Below are 4,385 nucleotides of genomic sequence, written 5' to 3'. Positions count from 1 at the left end.
TAACATCTGCTAGCACATCTTGCGATTGCCTGTTTAGCCATGTGAGGTTTGTGGGTGCTCTAGGAGTAATCTGGAATGGCTTTTACATTAAGTAGCCTGTCACCACATTAAAAACCCTGTTTTCTCTCAAATACTGTTCTGATGGGAGTGGAAAAGTTTATGGCCTGTACAAGTTGCAGTTGTGTCTGATTGCCCTGCACTGCCAGTGGTACAGAACTACAAAACCCAGACGGGAGCTGAAGCAGGTACTGTGCTTCAGGAGGGCACAAAAAATTCATTGATAGATTAAAAGATTTTGAGAGTTGGGAAGGGACTATTTGACCATGTAATCTGAACTCCCGTACACCACAGGCCATTGCATCAAATCCAGTTACCCTATATTGTACCCAATAATTGATGTGTGACTAAAGCATAACTTGTATTTGACCAAAGTGGATTGTCCAGAAGGGCATCCAATCTTGATCTAAAGACATCAAGAGATCAAGAATCCACAACTTCCCCTGGAAGTGGGCCATCACCCTCACTGTCAAAAAAGTTGTGCCTAATTTCTAATTTGAAAGCATCTGGAGTCACCTGTTCCTGGTGGTTCTTGTTCTGCCTTTCTCTTTGAGATTAAAGAGTTCTTTAGTACGTGGTATTTTCTCCTCAGAAAGGGACTTATACTCTGTAATCAAGTTTTGGATAAACTAACAATATTGAGCTCCTTAAGTTTCTCACTGAAAGGCATTTTGTTCAGCCCTCAAAACATGTGTGTGTTCTTTTCTGCATCCTCTGTCATTTTACGACATCTCTTTTAAAATTGTGGACACCAGAACTGGACACAATATTCCAGTATCGGTCTCGCCAGTGCCATATAAAGAGGTAGGATCACCTGTCTATCCCTGGTCATTGCTCTCCGGTTTATACATCCAAGATTGTATTAATCCATTTTGCCACAGTGTTGGGAGCTCACGCTGAGCAAACTGTCCATTCTGAGCCCATAAACCTCACGGCTTTCAAGAGCACCTCCCTCATTCTGTAGGTGTGGCCTGCATATCCTGTCCCTAGAGGTATAACATTGCATTTGGCGGTATTAAACCACATTTTGTTTCAATGGGTCCAGGTTACCAAGTGATCCACATAACTCTGCACGACAGCCCTGGCCTCTTCTACAGTTCCACCAGGGTTTGTATCCTCCACAAATTTTAGCAGCAGTGATTTTATATTTACTTCCAGAGCAGTGATGAAAATGTTTAATAGCGTCAGGCCTAGTATGGATCCCTGCAGAACCTCACTAGCAACACCTCTCATTGGATGATGATTCCTCATTGACAACTATTTTATGTGATCTGTCGTTTAACCAGTACTTCATCCACTTAACATGTGCTCTGCTGACCTTGACAGTGAAAATTTTAAAAAACAGAATGTCAGTGATTCTTAGAGATTCCAGGAGTACAGGAGGAACGCTCCTTTTGCTCTTTCTCCATCAGCAAAGGAAGATCCAGTTCATACTTAAGGCCTTGTGTAAATCACAGTTTCACCAATTGCACGGAAATCATTCAATTAGCCCAAGACCCTGATTTCCCCAGCGGTGAGGAGGCAGAAACAGCCATTCCTGCTTCAGCCGCCCCATTGTTGGGCAAATCACGGTACTGGGCTAATATGGCTGCTTGTGGGGAAATGCGGGGAATGGGTGTAGTGGTGGGCAGGGGGTTGTGGGGGGGGGTCTCCCCATGCAGTGCCCACTATGCATTCAGCTGGAGCTCAGGCCAATGCTCCTATTACTTGTCCTGCTGGCAAGGAGAGGGGGGAAGCACTGACAGTGCATGGCAATTAGGAACCCCGGCCTGTCCCATGGCAGTCCCCAGGGAAACACCACAGTGCTGACTGAGACTGGGATCTGCTGCTCGGAGCACAAGCAGGAGTGGGAGAGGACCTTGTCCCAGAGAGGGAATTGGGATAGAGGCCTGCTGCCCCCACCCCCATATGTTCCCACCTGTTCATGCTCTAAATGGCAGATCCAGTCTCAGCTGCTTGCCAGCTGGTGCTCTGGTGTCTCCCACAGTGGAATGGACCCAGGCTCCTAATTGCCATGTCCCCTTCCGCCTGCTGTCCCCGTCTCCCTGCTGGCTAGACAGGAAGTGGCAGAGGCCACCTGGGACAGAGCCAAGTGCAGAGTGAAAAAGGTCCCAATCCCTGCCCTAGGCTGGGCTGGGCTGGCCAGCCAGTGCCATGAGATGAGCCACCTCCGCGCCAAACCTCTGGGATAAGACAAGCTCTCAGCTTTCCTGCCACCCTCTGGGATAGGACCAGCTCATTAAATCGCCCCACCACAAGCAGCTGTAGCCTCAGCGGGGAGGTGGAAGTGGGGGATCCGCACTTCCACCTCCTCATTGTTGGAAAAACATCGCAGCAGTTGGGGGTGGGTGGAGCTGGTGGCCGTGTATAGCCCGTGACATGCAAACACTTCCAGTGACTCTGCCTTGCACTGAAATATAAATCCTCAACCCTGCAAATTTCGCAGGGCCTTCTTCATATTCCATTTAGGGTTGCTAACCCTCCCAGTTTCACTGGGGGTCTCCCGGAATCAGGCTCTATATTCCGGAGGCTACTGAAGCCAAAGTGGGAGATTTTAGGGTCTAAAAGTCCAGCAGCACAGCGGGGCTAAGATAGGCTCCCCGCCTGCCCTGGCTCCACGCCGCTCTTAGAAGCTGCTGGCACATCTCTGCAGCCCCTGGGGAGGGGCAGAGGAGCGGATTTTCAAGTAGCAATAATCACACCTCAGATTAACTTCATTGGTTATGATACTGCCACTGGGCGGCCGTCTACCCCTGGGGAGGGGCAGAGGAGCGGATTTTCAAGTAGCAATAATCACACCTCAGATTAACTTCATTGGTTATGATACTGCCACTGGGCGGCCGTCTACCCCTGGGGAGGGGCAGAGGGTCTCTGTGTGCTGCCCCCGCCCTGAGCACCGACTCCATAGCTCCCATTGGCTGGTAACTGCGGCGATTGGGAGCTGTGGGGATGGTGCCTGCAAGCAGGAGCAGCATGCAGAGATCTCCTGGCACACCCATTTAGGACCCACTGCCAGAGGGATGTGCCAATCACTTTTGGAGCCAGCTGAGGTAAACGCCGCCAGGCTGGAGCCTGCACCCCTCACCCCCTTCTACACCCCAACCCCCTGTCCCAGCCCAGAGCCTGCACTCCACACCAAAACTCCCTCCCAGAGCCCACCCCCTTTCAAGAATCTCCATTTGGAATCACAAAAATGGAGGCACCCAAAGTCATTAGTCATTTTTGAAAACCTTGGCACAAGTCCCTTCCCAGAGAGCTTACAGTCTAAGACCCTGATCCTACAAACACTTATGCAGGGGCTTAACTGATTTCAGTGGGATGCTTCACAGTAGTAAAGTTAAGCCCATGTGTAAGAGTTTGTAGGATTGGGGCCCATATAGGTAAGGCAAATGGAGTGTGAGGGAAAGGGATGAAAAATCCAAGCAAAGCGATTAGGGTGATAGTTGTAATTTTTGCTTTTTTTTTTTCTAGATTTTTTTCTTTTTAGTTTGATTCCCCCCACCCCCTTATTGCTATATGGCAGCATGATTTCCATTTGTCATTAGAAACGGTATCCTTTTACTCCCACAGGTTGGGCCACATTCTCTAGAAAGCACCCAACATGCAGAAGTCTTAGCAGAATATCCCAGCCGCTGACGTTGGTTCCTACATGGGAGCTGAGCCTCCTTGAAAATCTGGCCTGTGCCATAAGTATTCTAGGAATTATTCTGGGGCAGTTCTCTGGCTTGTGTTATACGGCAAGACAGACTAGATGATCACAATGGTCCCTTCTGGCCTTGGGATCTATTAATATTATACCAATGAAACATTCCCTGTGCCTGGTTCATCAAGCCAGGAACTAAGGTAATTGCTTTTGTCATAGCTATGGTATGAACACTTTCCTAATCAACTGGTAGGTATGGGAGAAACATGCCAGGCAAGCTACCTAAAAGTTTCCTTTGAAATACTGGCTTCTGTATTTGCTGATGAAAGCGAAGTGATACCATCACTCACATGATAAATTGGAGGGCTTTTTCCCAAGTGTTTGCAATTAACTCATAAAATTTGGCATGTAAGATCTTAGCTCTGCAGCGAATTTTAAGACTGATTGTCAAAGACATTTGTTTCTGCCATTTTAAAGCTATTGTAGTATTAACAGGTGTAGTGCGGCAGCTGCCCCACTCCCTGAGAGTGTGGGCTGCAGCAGACCAGCGCGCCTGAGCAAGTGGGGCGCCAATCAGAGAAGGCTTACTGAGAGCCAATTAGGACCAAGATTAGAGCCAGCCAATGAGGGCTAGGCTGGGCCATATATAAAGGTTGCCGAGGTGAGGAGCAGAGAGTCTCTCCCA

At 48.7% G+C, this 4,385-nt stretch overlaps 2 pseudogenes; both read right to left on the bottom strand.

Annotated features, from left to right (window-relative positions):
• Window positions 1-2,679: 2,679 nt before the first annotated feature.
• LOC142047416 (U4 spliceosomal RNA) lies at window positions 2,680-2,806 on the bottom strand (annotated as a pseudogene).
• A 24-nt stretch (window positions 2,807-2,830) lies between these two features.
• LOC142047419 (U4 spliceosomal RNA) lies at window positions 2,831-2,903 on the bottom strand (annotated as a pseudogene).
• Between the last annotated feature and the right edge of the window lie 1,482 nt (window positions 2,904-4,385).

This window comes from Chelonoidis abingdonii, chromosome 10, assembly GCF_003597395.2.
Source record: "Chelonoidis abingdonii isolate Lonesome George chromosome 10, CheloAbing_2.0, whole genome shotgun sequence".
Lineage (NCBI taxonomy): Eukaryota > Metazoa > Chordata > Testudines > Testudinidae > Chelonoidis > Chelonoidis abingdonii.
Note: the sequence above shows the minus strand (reverse complement) of the source record. Positions and strands in the feature narration are given on the sequence as shown.